This window comes from Thermobia domestica, chromosome 16, assembly GCF_964235325.1.
Source record: "Thermobia domestica chromosome 16, izTheDome1.hap1.1, whole genome shotgun sequence".
Classification (NCBI taxonomy): domain Eukaryota; kingdom Metazoa; phylum Arthropoda; class Insecta; order Zygentoma; family Lepismatidae; genus Thermobia; species Thermobia domestica.
This window is the reverse complement of record NC_137469.1, coordinates 87,995,622-88,008,862: the sequence shown is the minus strand read 5'-3', so window position 1 is coordinate 88,008,862 and position 13,241 is coordinate 87,995,622. Positions and strand designations below refer to the sequence as shown.

The 13,241-nt window shown below is 33.2% G+C and overlaps 1 protein-coding gene across 1 annotated transcript in view; it reads left to right on the top strand.

Annotated features, from left to right (window-relative positions):
• LOC145672532 (serpin B3-like) overlaps positions 1–13,241 on the top strand; it is a 156,764-nt gene that overhangs the window by 14,113 nt on the left and 129,410 nt on the right. The window lies entirely within an intron of this gene.

The window sequence follows — 13,241 nt, the reverse complement described above, 5'->3', positions numbered from 1 at the left end:
AGCCGTGCCAAGTTATTCTATCATCATATCTTTCTTTAGCTCTGTTGTATAAGTTGATAGAGTTTGGGTCGTCGACGTTAAGCAGAATACTCATACTTGGATACTTAAGTTTGAGTTGTTTAATCCTACTTTCGTAATTGTATGTTTGTACTCTTCCAACCCAATACTTATATCGTTCTATTCTTTCTTTTTGATCTCGTTCTTCTTCGTCATAGTAAAAAAGTATATTTTCAAGTTGTTCTTTAGTAAGGTTTTTCTTGATAATGAATAGCCTATGTATCTTTCCTGGATCTTCTGTATATGGTGCTGCAACTGTTGTAAGATAATCAACTTTGCTTTCTAGTTCTTGATTGTACAATCGTAATTGCACCATTTGTTGTTCTATCTCTTCTACTCTTGATTGTAACTCTTCTTGGTCTTCTCTATATTGTCTAAAATCTTTTGTGTAATAGTCGATAATGATTTGATTGCATTTAAGGTAAAACTCAGGAGAAACCCATCGAGATATATCCAAAATCAACTCTTTACATACATATGTCCCTCTTATTTCGTTCCATGTTTCACCTTTACCTCCTGTTACTTTTCTAATAATTTCATCGGCCCGAATTCGGTCCCTGGAAATATAATCTATTAGCTCTTTTGATTCTTTGTTTTCTAACCATTTTTTGAATCTTTTCCCACCATCTTGACACAACTTGGTAGCATTGAAGTATCCTGTACTCTTATCTATAATCAACTTGAAATCACCAAACAGACCATACCAGTAATCATCTTTAATCTGCTCGTAACAAATATCGTTTAAGCTAGGAGAATTATCCATAGTACCCATATTTATTATATAGAAAATCTTTATTTTTTAACTTCATTTTCGTTACCAGCTAGTTTTTACTGTGTAAGATGAATTTCTGAAGTTCCTAGCTTCGGAGGAATTTTGTAGTGGCCTATATCTAGACCGCTTGTCTTCTGATGTTTTGTTTTGTGTCATGATGGTGTATTTTGCAACCGGAAAATCTTCCGTTCGGGAGTTTGTTTGTATTTCTTCGTTAAACGCGTGTATTAGGGCCTATTTGATATGTAGAGCGCCCGACGGGATTCCGGCTACCGGTTTTTTCATTATAGTATTATCTTATCAATTCAAAAATTAGCTGGCTTACATCCAAGCCAGCAAAACTCAACGTATTAATGAAGATTGTATGAGGATGTACACTTGACAATGTCCTGGAAAACGGGACCTTGATTTGTTTGTATGTAACTTTGTCTTGGAGCGACCCCTCGCTTATTTTTTGATAATTTCCACAGCCGGAATACCGGCCCTAGAAATATATGCTATGAGAGTAACGTTTCGTTACTGTGTAAGATGAGTTTTTTAAGTGGCCAGCTTCCCGGCCACTTCGAAGTTTGTTGTGTTGCTAATTTTTTGATAATTTCCACAGCTCGAATACAAGCGCTGGAAATATATGTTATGGAGGTATCATTTCGTTACCCCCTTATCTCATTTAAACCAACCTTTTATGGCATAATAACCATAAAAGACAAACATTTATATTTACACTACAACATTACTCTTATCTATCCAACTATTATGTGAATCATCAAACCCTAGCCATTTGACATATACTTTATCACCTTTCTTTCTCAACACTTTCTCCACCAAGTATTCATCTTTGTGTTTCGTCTTTAATAGTTCTGGTTCGTAAAATCTACCTTGCACATCCTCTTCTTCCAAATCTTTAATTCTATAGGTAGGCGGATTAGATGGAATAACTTCACTAATAACAAATACTTCTGTTGACCAATTAGGTGTATATCCTTTCTCAAATAACCCTTTCGACTTACTTATACGAACATGATCACCTAACTTGTATTTGGGCTTAACACGCTTATATTCTTTTTGATACACTTTCTCCAATATTGTTTGCTCATTCTTCTTATTATCTTCTACAGGCTTTAAACCAATTGTTCTATGAATTTGATGATTATACTCTTTAACTAGTGTTGGTAATATCTCTATCCATTTGTAGTTCCCTTGTGTCGTGAACCTTTTCCACATGTTCTGCTTAAGTGTTCGATTAAATCTCTCAACAACAGAAGCTTTCTTACCACTATAGGTTGAGTAGTGATTAATCTTATTTTCATCCATCAACTTCTTAAACTCTTTATTGTAAAACTCTTTACCTTGATCTGTTTGTAAGTTACTAGGCTTTCTCGTTCTTAATATGGATTCGAATGCTTCTGTAACATTCTTCCCACTCTTATCTTTAACAGGAACAGCAAACGCATATTTCGAGAACACATCTATAATCGTTAGCAAATACTTATAACCTGTATTGATTTTGGAAACACCTTTTAAGACACCACTATCCATTTCTACAAGATCAGCCTGCCAAAGATCATCGATACCTTTTATAACCACACTTAATCTGTCAAAGTTTTTTTAGATGGTTTGTGAATTTCTTCTATAATGTCTTCTCTAACACCTTTACCTTCTTCTAGTCAATCAGGCTTTTTAATGAATTGAGTTTTAGTAACACCACATACAGAACAAATACCTTTCTTTAGATGTCTTCCATTCTTTGTTTGTTCAATTCTAATAGTATCTTTCTTCGTATCTGTCACTTTCTTACACTTAAAGCAATACATCCTATTTATTATATAGAAAATCAATGACTATCGTTGTTTAATATTATGCTTTCAACATTCTCACCATCATCATCACTATCTTCGTCTTCTCTTTCTACATGCATAAGAAGCAATAGTAATTTACCATGTTTCAGATCAGAATCTTTAGATGGTCTAACTGCCAATTTATCATTTGTATTAAAGTGCAATGGAAAAGTTTCAACTAGAGAATCATTTAAATATATATTTATATAATACGTATTGTAAGATGACTCTATATGCATTATCCTACCTTTATAAAGAAATTTGTATGTGATAGAGAGATTATGTATTAAAAAGAACGGAGTTTCAACATTTTCTTATATCAATCGACTATGAAGCTCTATAACATAACTCCGTTTGATGAAGTTAAGCTCTTCTTTCAACATAGCAATATCTTTTCTCACAACTGCATTATCTAACTCTGATGTCATTTTAACATTACCAAAGATATCCATATTTATTATATAGCAAACGTCTTTAGGAAAGCTCTCTTTCTATGTACATTACAACAAACAATAATTGTCCTTCTTCCATAGCAGAATTTTTATTTGGTTTAATCGTAATTATATCGTTCTTCTTAAAGTCAAAAGGTATATCTTTAACTAAAGTATCACCCAAATATATATCTAGAAAGTATTTATCCAAACTTAAGTCCATGTGCATTATTTTCCCATTATAGAGAAATTTGTAACCATTAGAGAGATTAAATATTCTAAAGATTGGCTCCTTAACGTTTTTAGCTCTTAATCGATATAGTAGAGGCATGGTTTCTTTTTGCATAATCAATCTAGTAGTATCCATCCTAACCTTTTCTATATCTTCTTTCTTTATGTATGTGTCTTGTAACGTTTCTAATGCATCTTCAAATTGTTTTCTATCGTTCTCTAATTGGGCTTCTATTGATCTAAGTTGACTTACACTAACAAGATCATTTAAATTCTCCAACAATTTTAATTTTTCTTCGCTAATATCAACATTATCTTTTCTATCTTTAACATTACCAAATATATCTATACTCATTTATTATACAGAAAATGCCCATCCTAGTTTTTCAAAACATTTCTCTAACATCTCTATTTGTCTAGGTGAGCGTTTAAAATCAATATCAACATGGACATCATGCTTTTTCAACAGATAGTGCAATACACATTTTAGGTTAATAAACAATGCTCTTTCCGCATACAGCTCCCTAAAGACCTCGTGTAAGTTTTCGAAGTCGTTTATAAGTGTTTCCTCCATATGTTGTAATTTTAATGGTTTTTGATCGGTAAGGTGATAGTGTATTAAATAGACATCATCATAATATTTTGTGTATTTGTTTTTCTTTAGTACTACTAGAACATCCTTTGTTGATATTAAATCTCTTGGTATATCTCTAAGTTCATCATTTAACACCTTGAGCACCTCTTCGGGGACAATTCTATCCTGTAAAGCTTGCAAACGAGATAACTAACTTAAATCTTTTTATAGTATCGTACCAGGGTTTTCTCGCACAAGCAGCTTTCGTTTCTTCACAAGTACTGTAAACCCAACCACTCTCTACACAACAATTATCACAAATGTAACTACTCATACCTCTTGTTAATGACTTACTACCACAATTACTGCATTCTAATGGTCTAGAGCTATAATTTGACAACAAGTCCTTTAAGGTAATTATTGGGCGTAACTTTTCCAACTCTTCTTCAGTGTACAAAAATTTTGGTATTAGCATTTTCCATAAATCAATAACATTATATACGTTTTTTTTATCTTGCAAGTCTATCTCGCTAACATCCTGAAAATACTGATAAAAATTATAACTAACTAGTGAATCTAGTTCATCCTCATGCTTCTCAAAATAATCTAAAAATCTATTGTGTATAGCTTCCATATATATCTTAAACAAAACTTTTATGGATACAAACCATAAAAGCGCTTAATCATTTTTAATCATATACATAACGTCGCTAAAAGAATACCCTTGATTTAGAAGATTTAAAACCTTAACACAAAGATGACCACATATAACTGAGTTAAAGTCTTGTATTCGTTCGTCATTGTAAAGTAAGTTTTCGGTACCAAGATATTGTACCAGTTGTTTAGGAGGAACACCACCATAAGAATCGAACACGTACTTTATGTTGTTATCTTTCCAATAGCATATCCAATGAGTACCAATGTTTTCTGATTTATCAAGGTTAACTATACCACACTCATTTACATAAGGTTTTTGTGGAAGTTCATCACTCATAAATACACCCCTAAATCGTTTTATCTTTAATTCTTTAACCAACCTCTCTATATCGAAGTTGGTCAATGGTTTTAGTTTTTTGACTTCTTTGGTTTACCTGCCCCCTGCTTTTCTTCCATAGCCATATTGTGTCTTTTTGTTCTTCAAGTTCTTGTTTATTCTTCTTAGCATCAAGTACAGTTTTAGTAATCGCTGCTGCACCACCTGCTAATGAGCCAACTGCTCCTAAAGCTGCTAGAATGGCTGGAATTGTAAAGATAAAACCGCCAATATGCTCTTTCTTAATCTTTTTCATTTGTGCAGTAGTTAAAGTTAAATCCATTCCTTTACCTTCTTTAATTTTCTTAGATTTATCGTTAAGTTGTTTCTTTGTTAATACATGATCAATATTTAGATCCTTTAGTTCGTTATAAGGAACACTAAACATACAACCTTTAATGGAACACATCTTCCTATTTATCTAAGAGAAAATCTTGGTTTGCAAAAGTACAGTTGTTGTTGCTCCACCAAAATCAATTAAGGAATCATTCTCATCTGTTATCCTTATCTCAAAATTATCAACCTTGTCTTTGGAAATAGAGAAAAATAATGGATAAGTAGGCTCGTAAATAATACTATGTTTGTACTCAGCATCTGTTTTGAATGAGGCAATAATTCCTGTTTCTCTATGTGTGTATTCTGTATCTTTAACAAACATGCCATCTGCTATATTACAGTGAACATTTATAGTATTAAACGGATGAAACTTTGGCAACTTACTTCCAATATGTGCTTTGTTCTTTTCTAAAACTTCAAAAACATTAAACCCGAGGACAGTGCCTATACTCCCAATTGTAACATCATTACTATCAGTTTCAATTTTAACTCTATTTCTTAAATGATCTTCTGATAATGTTATGTTGATGGATTGAGATTTTAAATATTCATTAAGACTGTTTAAGCTGTATTGCCCTTCTGGTATAAAAACTTGTCTATCACCATATGAGAAACTGTTTTTTTGTGTTGTTATGTTTAGTGTCAGATATGTACTGTAAAACCCAACTAGTCCTATACTTAAATAGTTGCTCTTGTTGTCTAATTCGTAATGGAGCTTCTTCTTTAAAACAGAAGTATCACTCGTTAGCTTAAATACCTTAGCCAATTATTATATAATAAATGAATGAGTTTGATTTACCTAGAGATATTCCAAGAGAGAAAGTAATCAAGTTAATAGAAGATGTCATTCGAAAGTTAGAATACAGTTTAGAGAAGAAAAAGAGAAAACTACGAATTGTTAAATATGCATACTACACTTTGATCACGTTGTCGGTTATTCTTTCTGCAACAACTGGGTTTATTAATATTTTTATACCTGTAACAATTTACTCGATATTGACAACGTCTCTTGCAACTGGAAGTGCTATAATAACAGGTTTGTCTTCGAAGTTAAACATAAGCAAAAGAAAAGACGAGTATAAAACCATTGTCACTTGTATTAACTCATTTAAAGAACAGTTATAGATGATAATAACATTGAATGGTGAAATGGATGGTGAATATATAAAAGATACGTTGCTTAAGATCAGAGAACAACTTAAAGATATAAGATCATAAAAGGTGCCCCGCTGTATTCGAATGTCCAAAATGTTCTTAAGGGTGAGCAAAACGCTCACCCTACAGTTCATCCTCAAACTGTTTGAAAGGGGTCCAGTGCTGGTGGACCCCTGATTTTCTCTATAATAAATGAGTAAGAAAACTATTAATTGGGATGTAAAAGAGTTGATAAAAGAAACAACAGCTAAGAAAAGAAATGGAGAACTTATACCTGATGATGTTCGATGCCTTATCGTGGGTCCGTCGGCTTGTGGTAAAACTTTTTTGCTATTTAACTTCTTATTACAGCCAGGTTGGTTAAACAATAATTACTTCTACATATATTCTAAAAGCATGAATCAACCAAAGTATGAGCAGTTAAAAGATCGATTTGAAAAGGCAGAACTAAAGTTTAAGAAGCAAATAGCAACGTTCTTAAGCGGTAATGATTCTATTGTGTCTATTGATGAATGTGAAAAATACTCTGTTGTTGTGTTTGACGATTACATTTTGGAGAATCAAGATACTGTTAGAAATTACTTTACAAGAGGTAGGCATAGACATTTAGACTGTTTCTATCTTGCACAAACATATTCAAAAGTACCTAAACAGCTTATAAGAGATAACGTTAACTTCCTATGCATATTCAGACAAGATGACATGTGTATAATGAGTTTGTTGGAGGGGATATGTCTTATGATAAATTTAAAGAGATATGTTCAAAATGTTGGCAAGAAGATTATGGTTTCATAGTAATTGATATGACAAGGAAGGTAAACAATGGTAAGTATAGGAACAAGATAAAACATTTCTTGAACGTTTGATGTTTATTGACGTTTTACGTTTTAACGTTTGACGTTCTTTGACGTTTATTGACGTTTTTCACGTTTATTGACGGTCTTTGACGTTTATTGACGTTTGTTCGTTTGCTATACAATAAATGGATGAGAAAGAAATTGATAAGAATGTTAAGTTGAAGGAGTTCTTGATAAAGGGTTTCAAATCTTGGAAGAAAGAAAGAGCAGGTATATATGATAAATTTAAAACACAAGAGCAACCTGTAATCGATGCTATTCAAAACTTGGGAAGTGAGATCAAAGAAGTAGCAGAACAAAATAAAAATCTAATAACTGAACTTGTTCCAGTTGCACATAAGACGGCTTCAATAGATCCTAGTCTATTAGAAACACCTAAAAAGATAACTTATGATAGTTCTCCAAGTAGTAGTGATACGCCTATAACGGGAGAAATAAAACAAATTAAAGACAAAGTGGAAGGAGTAGAACCTTTAACAACAGCACAGTCATTTGGTAAGATTGCAACGAAATATTATAGTAAACGAAATAATACTGTGTTTGGAATAAGAACTGTAGAAGAAGATGGAAAAATAATAAACAAGATAGGAAATTTGGAAGTTAAAGTGAATGGCGATGATTTGATAATTAATGGTAAAACTTATAAAGGAACAGAAGGTCTATGGGAATTGTTAATGACGAATACTAATAAAACCATTGAAGATTATGATGAGGATGATTTTGAACAGTACAAGGAAATAATTTTAGAATCAGATGCTGCCTTCCAAAAATATAATCGAGATAAAAAGGTAGCATCTAGTAGAGGTTCTAAGTACATTAATATTATCAAGCCTATTTGGGATACTTATATTAAACCATCTTTACCTCAAACACCACCAAGAAAGAAAACACCGAAGTCTGGTGAAGGAGTTAAACAATATACCGAGATACCTAAAGAATATGTATGGATGGATGACGTGAGAAAGCTTATAGATAGGCTAATTGTTATAGATGGAGAAGAAAAGGCTGGAAATCATAACTTTTACAATGAGAAAGTAGGTATAGTGAGTATGATTAATAATAAGCTTTCACAATTCGTTCCTAATGATCCAAAAGGCATAGGTTATTTGATTAAGATCTTAAATACGTTATCACCACGATTCTGGAATGATGAGAAGCTTGGAAAGGGACTAATGAATAAGATTTTAAACATGAAAGGAATGCCAGAGTTACATATACCAGGCTTCAGATTTTGTGGGCCTTTTACGAAGCTACAAGAAAGATTAGAAAGTGGTGATGAAGGTATTAACCCATTAGATGAGGCTTGTAAAGAACACGATATATACTACAGAGACAATAAAGATACAGAGTCGAGACATATTGCAGATAAGGAACTAGAAACTAAAGCATGGAAAAGAGCATTTAGTAGTGATGCACCAATTGGTGAACGATTAGCTGCTTTTGGGGTTGGTACTGCTATGAATGCTAAGGTTAAATTGGGATGGGGATTATAAGAAGGTCGAGAGAAAGTTCAAGACTTCAACATGTATATTTTTGGTGGCACCGATCGGAGCTCCCTATCTGTTAAGTATTTAATTGTTATTATGTATGATTCTTTTATGGGTATGTCCCATAAAAGCGCCAAGGGGGAGTTTTAACCACCCCCACCTTACAGAACGTTCATCCTCAAAACGTTTTTATCAACGATGTTTACAAGATTTTCTTTATAATAAATGGATAGTGTTGAGAGTTACGAGTTACAGAGTTTTAAAGCTAATACAAGAACATTTAATAATTTGAATGAAGCTAACAAAGATATTGAGTTTGATTTCGACGTGGGCGATGGGTTCGTACATCCACACAAAGCAGATTTTCATATGACTTTTGAAGTTGTTGGTGCATCAGTTGGATGAACATTTGGCGCAAACGATACTATAAAACTTGTAGATAACTTCTTCCCATTCTTCTTTTCTCAAATTGAGGTTAGAAAGCATGGTGTTGTTATAGATAAGATTGAACTACCAGGAATAACATCTACAGCTGTCGGAACATTAAAGATTTCCAAACCAGAAGTTGAATATCTAAAACAAGCAGGATTTGAAACAGATGATAAACTTGGTCTAAGAAAGGACTTTAGTGTTTTGTATCCATTAAGATTAATTCCAGGCTTCTTAAGTGATTATAAAGAGGTTATATGGAAAGGTGGATTGAGAATAACATTTACAAAAGCTAACAACAATAACGATGTTTTGTACAAATGGACTGGATCGGGAGCAGCTCCTCATGATGGAAAAATAACAATAAAAAGTATGGAGATAAGAATGCCTATTGTTGAATACGAATCTAATTATGAAAACAAGTTAAAGTTGAATATTCTTAAAGAACCAAAAATCGTGTTTTCATTCCATACTTATCAATGTGTTCAAAAGGCTGTTGCAGGTTCCTTCTTGGAGTTTGATGTTACTACTCAATTTAATTCTAGACAATTTGATATGCCTGATTTCGTAGTTGTAATGTTCCAAACTGATAGAAGTGGTAAACAAACAGCAGATGCAAGTAAGTTTGATCATTGTAAGGTAAAGAATATCTATCTTAAGAATGGGAGGAATGAGGTATTTCCAAAAGAATCAAGAAACTTAGATATTGCTAACAAGGATTACTTTAAGATGTACGAAGATTATACTGCATTTAAGAGAATAACATGTGGCAACACCGAAATGTACTATGACCCTAAAGAGTTTATAGATAACAGGCCAATGTATGTGATTAATTGTAGTAAGAGGAAGAATGTATCGGTAAATGAGAGAACAAACATAAAGATTGTTGTAGACTTTGCAGAAGCTGTGGCTGCTGATACTATATGTTATGCGATTTTAATTGGGCGAAAGAACTTTACATATGACCCCAAGAATGAGAAAGTAGTAGAAGAGTTTTAGATAGTAATCCTGTCACTGTCCTTTTCACTGTCCTTAACCTCGACTTACTTTAAGGGTATCGAAAAGATACCCTTGCATCCCCAAACTGTTTTCATTAACGATTGTTTTATGGAAGTTTTTCCATCAAACGAAATTGATAAAAATGATTAAATATTTTTGGGTGAAGATAAAAATTGAAGATTGATTTTCTATATAATAAATACGATGGCAAAACACGTTGATTTTTTAAACAACCTTGGAAGTCTTGGACAAAAACAGGTTATTGGATTAAGAGAATTAGAATTAAATACGGAATATAAAATTGTAAAAATGGAAAAGATTAAAACTAAGTTTGGAAAGAGCATATTAGTCGAATGTGAGAAGTTCAAGGTTTTTCTTCCACCTAGATTTACAAAACACTTAACAGATAAAATGATTGATGAGATCGTTAAAGATGGGATAAAAATCAAATACACTGGTTTAAAAGGTAATTATCCAACTGTTGAGTTCTGTATGTAAATCCAAAAATGAACGAAAATGAACAAAAATATGTTGTCATAAGTAAAAAATGAAGTGTTTAGAATGGATCCCCAAAAGAAGTTTATACTTACTAACAATTTCAATGTAATTGTGAAAAATGTGCAAACCGAAGTTCAAGTGGTTTTTGATATTAACGGCTGTCTATTCAGCCTGAATTACGATCAGTGGACAGAGTTTAAGAAGTCATTGTTTCCTATAGAGAACGAGGTTAACAGAAGATTCCATTATCAATATCCGAACTTGTAATTTTAAGTATGTTTTAAGTGTTTTATGGTTATAAAGCCATAAAACTAAGACCTTTGAATATACAGATACAACTCAGTTATTGAATGCTTCAACTCTGGAGAGAAAAAGAGAAGATGTGAGATACATTTTGAATATGGAACACTAGCGCGCGCATGTGGCACGTTTTGGAACTAAATAGTGGCTCTGTCGACAAGGCCGCCGTCTAACAGCGCAACATATTTCGCTCGAATTCTGATCGTTACGAATCGTTACGAGAGAAAAGTTTAGCGAAGGATACAGCGCCCGAGCTATGTTTAGCTGTTAATTTCAATACTAAGTATATGAGAGGCGACGTATATGCCGCCGTTAATCATTCTCTCTCTGTTTCTATTGCATAAACCTCTCTGTGGCTCAGAGCTGATGGGAAGGAAAGAGAGAAAGAATGAGAGAGGGAGAAAGAATTGGCAAGCGTACAAGTTTTACTTCCTCCTTCTTCTTTGCTATATATGCTCATGCTCTCTTCAACTGAATATATGTATATGTGTGTGGTGAAAGTGTATATGTATGTAAGAGCGAATCAACATACTTAACTTTAACTTATCATCATTCAGCCATCTGTGGGCCGATTTCGATCAAACAAAAACTATTTTTTTCAATCAAAGACAGCACTATAAGTTTTTATGATTTTTATATCATAAAAGCATATGCGATCTCACTTTAACATTGTAGTTATGGGCTCTTATGTACTATTCAACTAATGTTAGAACAAAAAAAATCAAAGAAAGTGCTTAGTAATTACGTTAGTCATCTAGTGGTGATTTATAGTTAGTGATATTATAGCCCTTTTCTTTAAATTCTGGCAATCTTTTTTGTATCCAATCATGAAGTTTTATATGGGATATGGAAAAAAAGTTCTCATTATAATATGCAGGAATTCCACATACAACACACTTATTATTAATATTTCGCTCATTAGTTAAGTCATAACAAGATGTAGTTTCGCTCCTTCTAGAAAGATGTAGCGGGAAACCAACACGTATTATATCTTTAAATAAAATAACTTGTGGTGCTGGTAATGTAATACCTACGGGGTTATATGTTGGATCTACAAACTTACATTCTGATAATGTAGCAGGTCTTAGAATCATAAATGGTGTATCTGCATTCTTAAAGAATAGATACATTATTTTTATAGTCATGCTCTAACACTTTATTATGTATTTCAACCACTCGTTCTTTTGATGAGAGTGAATAATCTAGCAGCGGTCCAGAATATTTTAAACCCTGTTCAGCTTCTTTATAGAGATTCTCTGCTCTATAACATCTTTTACAATTATCAGACCTCTTGTTTCCATTTCTAGCGAACTCTTGGAATTGTTTTAATTCTCCACAAATTACACACTTTTTCATGATTTATTAAATATAAAGTATCCAAAATAGTTAGATCATTTTTGTTTGGTTTTAAATGTCATAAAAGCATATTCAATCTCACTTTGGGGTATCCTTCTGTGTTAAAGTACAATGGTCAGGGGTGGCTTCATAATTTTTTTGACAGTTAGGGGGTGGAGGGGCAAAGTGGGGTAGAACATACATATCTCCCCTACTTTAACTGATCAAACTCCGTGTTTATTCGGTGTAAGGACTTCATTTTTTTCTGTTGGACTTTGCTCAGCAAAAGGTTTCTAAAGCTGCATTACTGTCCTAAAATTTGAAATTCAGGGTAGGCGGTAGGAAGGCGGATAACCTCTAAACGGACGCCCCTCTCTAGCGGTAAGCATATAAAACTCTAGACTGCACTTTGTCACGTAGTTTTCTTCCTTTCTTTTCGGATTCGTGGTTGCGAATATATGACGTTTTCCGTCGGTGTATTCTTTTTGACACCCTGCATTTATTTTATTTAATTATACATTACTGATAATGGCATTTGGAGCTTGACTTGTTAATCTTTTTGACGTTGTAGCGTACACAACATCTTAAATTTATGAGCAGGGAGGGGGAAATTAGCCCTCCTGTTCCCCCGTTCTAGAAACGTCCCTGTCTAGCGGTGTCCTATGAATCTCTAGCCCACACGACACCTTTTCACGTGGTTTTTGGTTCATTTATTTCGGACTTTTCGCTACGGAGATCTTACGTTTGCTGAGCAAAATGAACCTTTTTGAAAATGGACTTGGGTCATTGTGCTCTGAACGACCCATATCCAAAAATATTTTTAGAAAACTCTAAGTTGGAGCCTAATTTATCCTGCAACCCAAGTTTGTTCGAAACGTATAAAATTAGTTTCTTCGGTTTACTCGAAATGGT